Source organism: Ictidomys tridecemlineatus, chromosome X, assembly GCF_052094955.1.
Source record: "Ictidomys tridecemlineatus isolate mIctTri1 chromosome X, mIctTri1.hap1, whole genome shotgun sequence".
In the NCBI taxonomy this organism is placed as follows: domain Eukaryota; kingdom Metazoa; phylum Chordata; class Mammalia; order Rodentia; family Sciuridae; genus Ictidomys; species Ictidomys tridecemlineatus.
In genome coordinates, this window is record NC_135493.1 from 25152144 (window position 1) to 25165284 (window position 13141).

Below are 13141 nucleotides of genomic sequence, written 5' to 3' on the forward strand. Positions count from 1 at the left end.
AAAAAAAAAGAATATAAGGACAAAAATCAAGTTGCATATCATGATTGCACTTCTTATTTTTTAGAAGTGGAATAATTGGAATATAGTCTACTAGTGTTTTTAACAGTGAATTGCACATATTTAAAGTGTATAATTGAAAAAAAAATATTCATGCATACACCAAAGAATGATCACTACTATCAAGACAATTAACAAACTCATCACCCCCAGAAGTTTTTTCAAATACCACTTGGTAATCTCTTCTGTACCTACCAATATTTCCATCTGGAATAATCTTCTTTCTGCCGAAAAATTTCCATTAAATTTCCAGGAGTTCAAGTCTTCTAGTAATAAATTATCTCAACTTATTTGTGAGCACTTTTTTCTTTTAGTACTTTAAAGATGTTGCTTCATTGATTTTTCACTTGCATTTTTCCCATGAGAATTCTTGTGTCATCTTTATATTTGTTCCTTTATACAAAGAATGACACCCCTTCTGTGATGCTTTTAAGATTTCTTTTTTGTCACTGTGGTTATCTTCATGTTTATTTTGTTTGAGCTTCATTGGACTTCATGAACAATACGGATTATAATTTTCAGTAAATACAGAAAATTTTAAGCTATTTTTTTTTAAAAAAATTCAATTTCCATCTCTATTTCTAGAGATTCTAAATATACATCATTAGACCTCTTAAAATTGTAAAAAATAAATATATTTTTCTTCTGAGTTCCTTTTGAGACTTTTTATTGCTATTTCCTCAGATTCACTTATCTTCTGCCATGGTTTAACTGCCATCAATCCCATTCAATGTAATTGTCATTTAAAATATTTTATTTTATATACTCCTATTTTTATGTATCTAATGTATTAATTTAAATGTTTGCATGCTCTTTAAGTAAACTTTTATTTAATAATAATGTTAGATTTATTAAAATAGTTTCTTCTATATTTTAACATCTTATATTAATTCGCTTTATTTGTTATAATAAGGGCCAATATTGGTACACTGCTGAGAGTCATAGCCAAGTAGAAACGCATGGCAATTTCTTTGTCAGCCTACCCAATGTTGCTTAGAGGAAGGACTCTCCATTGTGGAAATGGGCTTGCCTTGGACCCAGGTCATTTGCAGTGACATTACGTGAATGTTTGAGAAAGGTGACCCTGCTCAAGGACCAGGGAGGATCTGGGTTTAGGGCGGTTCCAGGTTTAAGGTGGATCCTGCTGGGAATAGGGCATATCCTGCTGCCTCAGGCGCCCGCTTCTTGAGTTCCCGTTAAGTTCTCATGGGATTGAGAGGGTATTTTGGGATTCAGAGCCCCGTAGAGAGTGTGGATTTTCCCAGAGAGTGTGGATTTTCCCAGAACGTGTGTGTAGAATGCCGGTGAGAGTTCAGGAATAAAGAATTGCTGTTGGAATCTACAAGGCTTTTGTGGTGGCTCGGTTATTTTGTGCCCAGCCAGACTGCGGCAATACACCATTAACTAAAGTAGATACTTTTTTAAATATGTCTTTAAGTTTTACGTAATAATACCTTTTATGTTCTAGAATCTTTTCCAGGACATCACATTACATTTAGCTATATTGTCTCTTTAGATTCCTATAAGTTATGATAGGTTTCTAGATTTTCTCTGTTTTTGATGGCCTAGACAGTTTTAAGTATTACTGTTCAATATTTTGTACACTGCTCCTCAATTGAAATTTGTCTGATGTTTCTTCCATTTTTTGATGATTAGACCATGGTTATAGGTTTTAGGAGGAAGGCACAGAGGTAAATCACCATTCTCATTTCATCATATCAAAGATATGTAATTTTTCACTCTTGGTGTTAACCTTGATCACATGACTGAGGCAATATTTGTCAGATTCCTTTTCTTTCCTCCTTTCCTGCATTCTTAGGAAAGTAGTCATTGTTTATATCCCACACTTAAGGACTTGGGAATTATGCCTCACATCCTTAAGGGTAGACTACCCACATGAATTATTTTGAATTCTTCTAAAACATATTTGTCTATTTTGTTCCTAATTATTTTTAACCATTTATTTTATATGAATATGTCCTGAGACACTTTAAATTATAATTGAATATGAGTTTATTTATTTTTTGTTGTCATTAACCAACTTTGACCACTGGAGGAGCTTTTGGTTATCTTTTGTATGTTTTTGATAGACATCTATCACTTCCTTTTTTATGTCATTCAATGTAACTTTATTTACTATTTATTGCACATAACTCAAGGTCTTTAATTTCTAATCACCAAAGGTTCAAAGGACTATGTTCCATGAAGTTTAACATTGACATTAGTGAATTCATTTATTCACGTTGTGTTTTTATTGTCAACATCTGAATGATTTACATTGCCATAGATCCTGAACTCATAAGCATGGACCATGCACAGGCTGGTAGCAAGCCAGAAAGCCACTCTGCAAGCAAACGGATACTCTACATAAGGAGAAAATTCATAGCACAAAATCGAATGTCCAACCTAAGTCATCTCAGAATTATACGTATATTGACTTCTTAATTCATATGGGGTCTGGAACTCAACTGGTTGGTTGGTGACAAGGTTGACCTGATTTCAGGAGAATTTTTCCTGGAATAATTAGGGAAAGGGGGTTCACTCTTTCTTCTTGGTTGCTTGCTCCTCTCCAGCACCTTCTTCTTTCTTCTCCTCTTCAGCTTCTATGGTTTCTTCTCCTTCTTCACCTTCACCTCCTCCTTCTTCTTTCTCTTTTGCTTCTTCAGATTCTTCCATGGCAGCTTCTTCCTCTTTGGCTCCCTCCTCTTCCTCACCCTCTTCCTTTTCCTTCTCCTCCTCTTCAGCTTCCCCTCCAGAGGGCGGCTCGTCCTTGGCTTCCTCGGCCTTGGCAGCCTCGATGGTCTCTTCCACCTCGACCTGCTCTTCCTGGACGTGGCTGGTGTAGTAAGAGGGGAAGGAGCCGGCGGACATCAAGTAGGAGCTGGTCTGCAGACCTCCGTAGGCAGATTGGCCAAAGACCTGGGAGCCTTGGGAGCCTTGGTTAAGCTGCCCACGCTGGTGAAACTGAGCCATAAGCTGCAGTCTCAATATCCAAAGCCATCTTCACGTTGAGGAGGTCTTGGTATTCTTTTAGGTAATGGGCCATTTCACTCTTTGTGGTTCTCAGTTCGTTTTCTATTTTGTTGATTGTGTCCTGCATAGCACTGATGTCGGTGTTCTGCTTATGCTCTAGCTCCTGCAGCTGCTTCTCAAGGGCTTCGTTCATACCTCTTCGCTTCAATCAATCTCTAGGGTCTTGGCCTTGAGAAAGTGAAGGCTGTTGGACACCTCGTCCTTGGCAGTGCGCACCGGGTTGGTGTTCCTGGCTGGGCTCTCGTGTGAAGTGACTCTTGAACCACTCTTAGGCATTCTGCGTGTTCTTGGCGGCCAGCTTCTCATATTGCGCGCGGATGTCCTTGAGCGCTGCGGAGAGGTCAGGTCGGGCAGGCTTGGAGGACACGTCCATCTCCACCGAGATCTGTGCATACTGGATCTGCACCTGCAGGTCGGCTATCTCCTCTTCGTGCACTTTTTTTCAGAAAAGCGATTTCGTCCATCCGACTGTCTATAAGCTTTTCCAGCTCAGCGCGGGTCAGCGCCACCTCATCTGCGCCTTTGCATTCCTCCATCAGTGGGCCCTGCATCCTCGCCTTAGCACCTTCTCTTCATAGCGGGCTTGCAGGTTTCACAGAGTCTCCTCCAGACCTTTGTGCTCGCCCTGGAGCGCCTGCTTCCTCTATCACTTCCTTATCCTCCAGAATTATCTTATATATTCTCATCTGCAGTCCCAGAATCAGGTATCTTTGCTTTCCTGGGACTGGCTTGTTTCATTCAGCATGACATTCTCCAATTCCATCCATTTATCAGCAAATACCATATTTTTATTCTTCTTTAAGGCTGAGTAATATTCCATATGTATATGTGTGTGTGTATGTGTGTGTGTGTGTGTGTATATATATATATATATATATATATATATATCACATTTTTTTCATCCATTCATCTGTTGAAGGGCACCTCGGTTGTTTCCATAGCTTGTCTATTGTAAACTGAGCTGCTATAAACATTGATGTGGCTTGGTCATTATAGTATGCTAATTTTAAGTCCTTTGGGTATAAGCAGATGAATGGGATAACTGGGTCAAATGGTGGTTCCATTCCATGTTTTCTAAGAAATCTCCATACTGCTTTCCAGAGGTATTGCACCAATTTGCAGTCCCACCAGCATTGTATCAGTGAACTTTTTCCCTACATCCTCACCAAAATTGATTATTACTTAGATTATTGGTAATTGCTATTCTGACTGAAGTGAGATGAAATCTCAATATAGTTTTAATTTATATTTCTATAATTGCTAGAGATACTGAACACTTTTTCACATATTTATTCACCATTTGTATTTCTTCTTCTGTGAAGTGCCTGTTCAATTCATTTTGTCCATTTATTGATTGGGTTATTTGATGTTTTTTTTTTTGGTGTTGAATATTCATTTTTAGTTCTTTATATATCCTGAAAATTAATGCTGTATCTGAGGTTCAGGTGACAATTTTTTTTTCTCTTATTCTGTAGGCTCTCTGTTCATGTTCTTGTTTCCTTTGCTGTGAAGAAGTTATTTAGTTTGATGCCATCCCTCTTATTGATTCTTGATTTTACTTCTTACACTTTAGGAGTCTTATTGAGGAAGTCAGTTCCTAAGCCAACATGATGGAGAGTTGGGTCTACTTTTTTTTTTTAAGTATGTGCAGGGTCTTTGGTCTAATTCCAAGGTCCTTGACCCACTTTGAGTTGAGTTTTCTGCAGGTGAGACATAAGAGTTCATTTTCAATCCAATACCTATAGATTTCCAGTTTGCCCAGCAATATTTTTTCCATGTATGTTTTTGGCAATTTTGTCTAGAATGAGATAACTGTATTTATGTGGGTATGTGTCTGTGTCCTCTATTCTGTTCCATTGGTCTTCAATATTGTGCCAATACCATGTTGTTTTGTTACTGTTGCTCTGTAAGTATAATTTAAGATTTTATATTGTGATGTCTCCTGTATTACTTTTCTTGCTGAGGATTGCTTTGGCTATTTTGGGCCTCTTATTTTTCAAATAAATTTCATAACTGCTTTTTCTATTTCTGTGAAGAACATCATTGGGATCTAAATAGGAATTGCATTAAATCTGCATATTGCTTTTGGTAGTATGGCCATCCTGATAAAATTAATTTTGCTTATCCAAGAACATGGGAGATCTTTCCATTTTATGAGGTGTTCTTCAGTAGTTTTTTTTTTTTTTGATAGTTTGATTCCCAAATATTTTATTTTTTGAGGCTATTGTGAATGGAAGAGTTTTCCTGATTTCTCTATCAGCTGATTCATAATTGGTGTATAGGAATATAATTGATTTATGGGTGTTAATTTTATATTCTGCTACTTTGATGAAGTTTTCTTCTAGCAGTTATAATGTTTCTGGTGTAATTCCTAAGTCTTTGATCCATTTTTATTTGACTTTTGTAAAACGTGAGTAATAAGAATCCAGTTTTCTTCCTCTACATGTGGATATTCAGTTTCCACAACATCATGTGTTAAAAAAGGCTATTATTTCTCCAACTTATATTTTTGTCACCTTTGTCAATAATCAGATAAATGTAAATATGGGAAGAAAATATAATATCCCTTCTAATAACCCTAACTGACAGAGAATATGTGAAGAAGGAAGATATCCTTCCTAACAAATTATATCTTGTTCAAGAGAAAAGCTACACTGAGAAAGCCATTTAAGCAGGCATTATGAGCATCAACTAACACATCTGTGTATTTCTCCCAAGTGAGAAAATAGAAGAATGTGTATGGATTTATGAAGTACTGCAGATTAGAAAAATGGGTTCACTTTAAGAATCAGACTAAAGATATTTCTTCACAGTCTTTTGGGGAGAAACATGAGAAAATGTTTAGTTTCTATTTTCTAAGAGACTGAAAAGAACATTGCATTCATGAAGCCAAAGCAAGTAGTTACAAATGAAGAATCTGAGATCAGAAAACAGCATGGAGAATATTGCTTACTAAAAGCAATAGAAAATGAACTGCAAATGGGCATTTCTGATTTTAAAACCTCTTGTTTAAAGAGAAGTAAAATTTATCATATGTGACACGTTACAATTATTTATCTCAAACCAACAACCAGCTTCATGTTTAATGTTGAGAAGCAAAAACAATGGTTTTCAAACCAGGCCGTACATAAGAATCACATTGAGACATTTTAAAAAAATGTTTCTGATGCCCTAATTCCACCAGAGATCAAATAACTCAGAATTTCTGAAAATATACTCTAGTTTGGGATATTTTTTTAAAGTTACAGAAGTTTATTTTAATGTATTAACAATATTTGGAACTGCTGCACTCTAAAATCATTTTAAAGTGTTCCTTTAATATACTAATAAAAATGTGACATTCATCGAGAAGGATATGATATGCAGGACTTCCACAGATACTCTTTAAAGGGAACTATCTGATTGGAACACTTTCTGTGAAACACTATTTAGAAAACCTTGAACCAGAGATTTTCCCATTAAAAACAGGAAGGAGACAAAATGATTTTCAGGTACCATAATTATTTAATATTTTAGTAGTTCTGCTCACTATAGTCAGATAAACAAAATGAGATTTAAATACTGGAGATAAGGGGACATGTATTAATAATGATACTGCAGTCTACATGAAAAATTCTAGATAAAGAGTAAAATAAAATTAATGAGATATTTCAGTAAACTGTAAGTATGAAAATTAAAATTTTCAAAGTAAAATAATAGTTTTCTCTTATGCAGGTTTTCTCAGTCTCAACAGAATTAGCATTTTGGATCAGACAATAATTTGTCTTAGAGTATTGTCTTCTGCATTTAAAGATGTTTGCATTGTGATGCCCATAGTACCCCCTTGTACAATTAGGAGCAGAAATATGTCTCTAGATATTTTAAATATTCTCTATGGTACAAGAATCATCTCAATTGAGAACCACTAGCTTATGACAATGATACTATAGCTAAATAACATAAAAAATAACTCATAAATAAAAGCACCAAAGAATATTATGTTGCTATAAATAAACTTGGCAAGAAATGTTCCAGACCTAAGTGAAAAGACTGTAAGCTTAATTTAAGGACACAAAATAAGTTATAAATAGATGCAAAGTGATCTTAGGTGGAATTCTTTTGGTACCAGGGATTAATCCCAGTGCTTAACCACTGAGCAAATGCCCAACCCATTTTATTTTTTATTTTGACACAGGGTCTTGCTAAGTTGCTCAGGGCCTCACTAAGTTGCTGAGGCTGACTTTGAAGTTGTGATCCCCCTGCCTCATCTACCCAAGTCACTGGGATTACAGGTGTGTGCCAATGCACCCACCTAGATGTGAAGTCTTCCCAAATTAATTTATGAACTTAATGAAATATTAATAAACATCTCAATTGACTTTAGTCCATGCCTATATAAAATGATTCTATAGTTTATTTGTAAGACATATATTTTATATATAATTATTATATATTTTACATGAAAGAATGTTTGTATCTGCCACAGTTTAGATCTAAACTAGATAGATAAATAGATAGGTAGATAGATACATAAATATTTCAAACACATATTCTTTATCATGTTTTTAATATTTATTTTTTAGTTGTAGTTGGACACAATACCTTTATTTATTTATTTATTTATTTTTATGTGGTGCTGGAGGATCAAACCCAGGGCCTCACACTTGCTAGGTGAGCGCTCTACCGCTGAGCCACAACCCCAGCCCCTATTCTTTATCACTTAGATCCGAACTGTATATGACAAATACATTTGTTTTTTTATATCAAAACCACATATGCCATTTCAAACTATATATGCCAGAAATATTTTGAAAAAAAATTAATAAAACAGAAACACATCATCATATAAAAATATTTAAAGCCATTAAAACCAAAATAGTATTGGTCAGAAAAAGCAAACAAAGTGATAGTGGAACAAAATACATGATATAGAGCCAGATTCATTTCTGAACATCAAAAACCTAATTAACAAAACTTTGAAGAATACTTTTTACATATGACAGGTATAACTTAATTCCTGGTATACAGAGAGGTTTACTTCAATCAGTAAGGAGTAGAAATACATTCCAAAGAAAGTAACATGTTCAAAAATTCAGAAAAATGAAATAAAATATGACATTAGTTTGGCATTAATTTTCCTGTTTAAAGTTTCTTTCCTTAAAGAAAGGTCCAATGATTATTTATTCCAAGTTTGGCCTCAATTACATGCTTTCATAGACATTTTATTAGAGTACATAGTTTACATTAAAATTTCAGTTTAATAATTAATATAATATTGGGAACTGCTGTCTGACTTGGTTCAATGTTTGAACTCAAGATGAGAACAATGCTTAGCTAGTAGTAAGTGTTCAATAAATTTATAAAAAGGCATTATACTCTGCATCTAATAGAAGAAAAAGTAGGCCATAATCTTCATCATGTGGGATTAGGCCCCAAATTCCTTAATAAAATTCTTATAGCACATTAATTAAAACCAAGAATCAATAAATGGGATGGAATCAAACTAATAAGTTTCCTCTCAGCAAAAGAAACAATCTGTGAGGTGAACAGAGAGCCTACATCCTGGGAGCAAATTTTTACCCCTCACACATCAGATAGAGCACTAATCTCTAGGGTATATAAAGAATTCAACAAGCTAAGCACTGAAAACACAAATAACCTAATCAATAAATGGGCCAAGGACCTGAAAAGACACTTCTCAGAAGAGGATATACAATCAATCAACAAATATATGAAAAAATGTTCATCATCTCTAACAATCAGAGAAATGCAAGTGAAAATTACTCTAAGATATCATCTCACTCCAGTCAGAATGGCAGCTATTATGAAGACAAACAACAATAAGTGTTGGAGAAGATACGGGGAAAAAGGTACACTCATACACTGCTGGTGGGACTGCAAATTGGTACAGCCAATATGGAAATCAGTATGGAGAGTCCTTGGAAATCTGGGAATGGAACCACCATTTGACCCAGCTATTCCTCTGTTCAGACTGTACCCAAAGGACTTATAAATAGCATACTACAGGGACGCAGCCACATCAATGTTTATAGCAGCATAATTCACAATAGGTAAACTGTAGAACCAACCTAGATGCCCTTCAATAGATGAATGGAGGGGCTGGGGATGTGGCTCAAGCGGTAGCGCGCTCGCCTGGCATGCGTGCGGCCCGGGTTCAATCCTCAGCACCACATACCAACAAAGATGTTGTGTCCGCCGAGAACTAAAAAATAAATATTAAAAATTCTCTCTCTCTCCTCTCTCACTCTTTAAAAAAAATAGATGAATGGATAAAAAATGTGGCATATATACACAATGGAATTTTATTCAGTGATAAAAGAGAATAAAATCATGGCATTTGCAGGTAAATGGACGGTGTTGGAGAAGATAATGCTAAGTGAAGTTAGCCAATCCCAAAAAAACAAATGTTTTCTCTGATATAAGGAGGCTGAGTCATAGTGGGGTAGGGAGGGAGAGCATGGGAGGAATAGATGAATTCTAGATAGGGGAGAGGGGTGGGAGAGAAAGGGAGGGGGAAGGGGATTAGCAAGCATGGTGGAATGTGATGGACATCATTATCCAAAGTACATGTATGAAGACTCAAATTGGGTGTCAATACACTTTATATACAGAGATATGAAAAATTGTGGTATATATGTGTAATAAGAATTATAATGCAAAAAAATGAACTACATGTATAAAGACGTGAATTGATGTGAACATACTTTATATAAAAAGATATGAAAAATCATGCTGTATAGTGTAATAAGAATTGTAATGCATTCCACTGTCATGTATTTAAAAAATAAAATCAATTAAATAAAAAAAGAAGGCATTATATTTTAGCACTTACAAGTTCAAACTCTGGGTCAGACTCTATATTGATTCAAATCCCAACCCCAGAAATAGCATTCATTTGCAAGTTAGCTATGTGATCTTGACAAGTCACAGGCAAATTTTCTTTCATATCCCTCATCTAGAAAACAGAGTAACAAAAATATATCCAGTTTATCTGGTTGTTATGAAACAAATTGTGACATATACATATACATATAAAGTAAAATTAGTATAATGTATATTAAAATATAAGATATTTAAATATAATATCACATAGATTACTTGGCAAGTAAATATGGTATGTTACAATATGTTATGTTATATTGTCATGGATCAGCCATGGGCTGTATGAGCTGTGAGCATTTTGAGCACATGAGCAGAATGGACTAATGTTGCTACTCTGTCTGGCCTATGCACATATGTGCACTTTCCTCTTGGTCTGCCTATAATCCCCACACAGCACCTGAGATGGGTGTGGCCTTCAAGATATCAGTCAATCTGCTGACCACAAGACATCTTGAAGCTAGACTCAACCCCCTGAAACCTGAACTCTTTGCCTCATGGGGGTGGAACTTTCTTGAGTGTCTTCCCCTCAATAAATAGGGGCTTCAAGTGTCCTCCTCCTCTTTTTTTTTTTTTTCTGCCTCCCTTGTGGGAGCTGGAGCAGAGGAGCCATCGCTGAAGAATCCCAAGAAAACAATATTTTCTCTTTCTCAGTGTGGTCATTTCTGCCAACCTAAATTCACCTGGAGTGACCCTGAATGACTTAGTCACATGTCATGGCATTTTATGTTATATATATTGCACACATATATTTACTTTGAATGGTTTCTGGAAGATAGTGTTAAACAAGAATAGGAACATAATTATTGAATGAGCATTGAATGAACTTCACTAATATCAAAAAATATAAATTAAAACTATAAAAAACATTTTAAATTTCCCAATAATAACAATACAATACCACCCAAGGTTGTTCCTACTGTGAGTATAAACATATTTCTGTACATTGCTCTTAAGAGCACAAATTCATGTCCTTTCTAAAAAGCAAGTAAATGTCCCCAAATGTTAATATCCTTTAGAAAATCAAATTTCCTTCTAGCTATTTCTGTAAGAAAAGATTCATAGATGTGTATAATGATTTATAGGTTTATTAAAAATGTCAACATTAATAATATGAAACATTTTAATACTAAAGAAATGTCTGCTAAAAATCTAATATGTTAATGCCATAGAATACTATCATGGTTCTTTATATTGCATGAACTATTGTGAAAATAGTTTATCAAAAATTGCATGCAATTACGTCAAATGTGTATACAACAACGAATAGTAGGATATGGTCGTTTTTATTGTCTCTGGGTGACGGGATAAGGATTCTCGTTTTCTCATTATGGTTTTTTTTATTTTCTCAATTCTCAACTATTAACATATTTTTTATATGTATTTCCTTAGTTGTGATTGGACACAAAACATTTATTTTATTTTATTTTTATGTGGTGCTGAGGATCCAACTCAGGGCCTTGCACATGCTAGGTGAGCAGTCTATTGCTAAGCCACAACCCCAGCCTCCATATATTTATTTTAGATTCATAAAATAAACGGATGCTATTAAAATGATAAGGACAATTAAAACTTAGTTTTCAGAATGAAACTTACCAAATAGAACAAAAATACCTTACATTATGGCATAATATTACCTAGGTTTATTGTTTGTTTTCAAACTAGCACTGTCCTCTGAATAAAACTGAAATCTGAATTTATACATCTTAGCTAAAACCAAAACTAGAACTTCCCAAGAGAAGATAGTTAGTGATTCAATATATTATTGATGTCCCTCAATCTCTGTAAGGATGTGTGTGTGTGTGTGTGTGTGTGTGTGTGTGTGTGTGTGTGTATCTCAGATCTATAGGATGTTTATATATATATATATTCATGTACATAAATGTGTTTGTACACCTATAAATGTGTGTACAAAGATACATACATATTACCAAACATATGAATTTGTTTATTTATGAGTATCAATTAGCATCAATGACTAATAAATTAGTCATAAGTAATTGAAAAGTAAATCAGAAATTAAAAATATTATTAAATAACTTTTTCTAGCATAAGTGATGACAGCATTTTAGTCAGATTTTTTGTTGCTGTGATCAAGAGACCTGACAAGAACTATTTTAGAGGAGGAAAAGTTTACTTGAGGCTCATGATCTCAGTCCATAGACACCAGCTTCATTCCTCAGGGCTCAAGATGAGGCAGACCATCATGGCACAAGTGTGTGGTAGAGGGAAGTGACTCAAAACATCATAACCAGAAAGCAGAGAGAGATGCCACTCAACATTGACCATTCAGTTAATCTCTACCAGAGGATTAATTCACTGGTTAGGTTAAGACTCTCATAAGCAGTGATTTTACTTCTAAACCTCCTTGCATTGTCTCACACATGAGCTTTTTGGGGAAAACCTCATTTTTAAACCATGATAGACAGTATGCACAATGAAGGATCTAGCAAGTAGTTGGACATTTTTACAAGTTCTTTCTAATACATGTAAAAAGAATTTGTAGCTACAATAAGTTCTAGCATATAGAAAAACTACAAAATTATTCACCTTATTTAACTTAACCTAGGATTTTATGTTATTCATCTTGCTAACCAGGTGTCAGAATAAAGTAAATTAATTTAGGAGAGAATTCAAAGTTTCGAAAACTCATGTGCATTAGAAAAAATAAATGACACATATATCTTGCCCAAAATATTTTAGAAATATCAAATATCCAAGTATGTCATATAATGATTATTTATTTTCCATTCCTTACATATCAGATTATCATAATGATTTTTTTTCTTATTTTGCTTCTGATTGTCATAGAATTCTGTATCTGTTTTTGATTTTCTCTTCAGTCATATGCTATTTAATTAAGATTTTGATCAGCTATAAAAGTCTCCATTTCATTTCATAATCTTAAATACCCACTATGATCACTCTCTTCCTGATTTTCCATGCGAACATCAAAAATTTCATGTTCCATATTGGGAAAATCATCTTCTGTGCTTCTTTCAAAAAACAATGTTTTATATTTGTGATTAAATATTTACTTGCTTATTCACTGATTCTTTTTAAAAAATAGTTAACCTTGACATAACACTATAGTATACTATACTATATTTAAGAAATGACAAGCTGCGCATGGTGGCATACACCTATAATCCCAGTGGCTCAGGAGTCTGAA

The 13141-nt window shown here is 34.5% G+C and overlaps 1 pseudogene; it reads right to left on the bottom strand.

Annotated features, from left to right (window-relative positions):
* Positions 1–2595: 2595 nt before the first annotated feature.
* LOC101971091 (neurofilament light polypeptide pseudogene) lies at positions 2596–12940 on the bottom strand (annotated as a pseudogene).
* Positions 12941–13141: the final 201 nt, after the last annotated feature.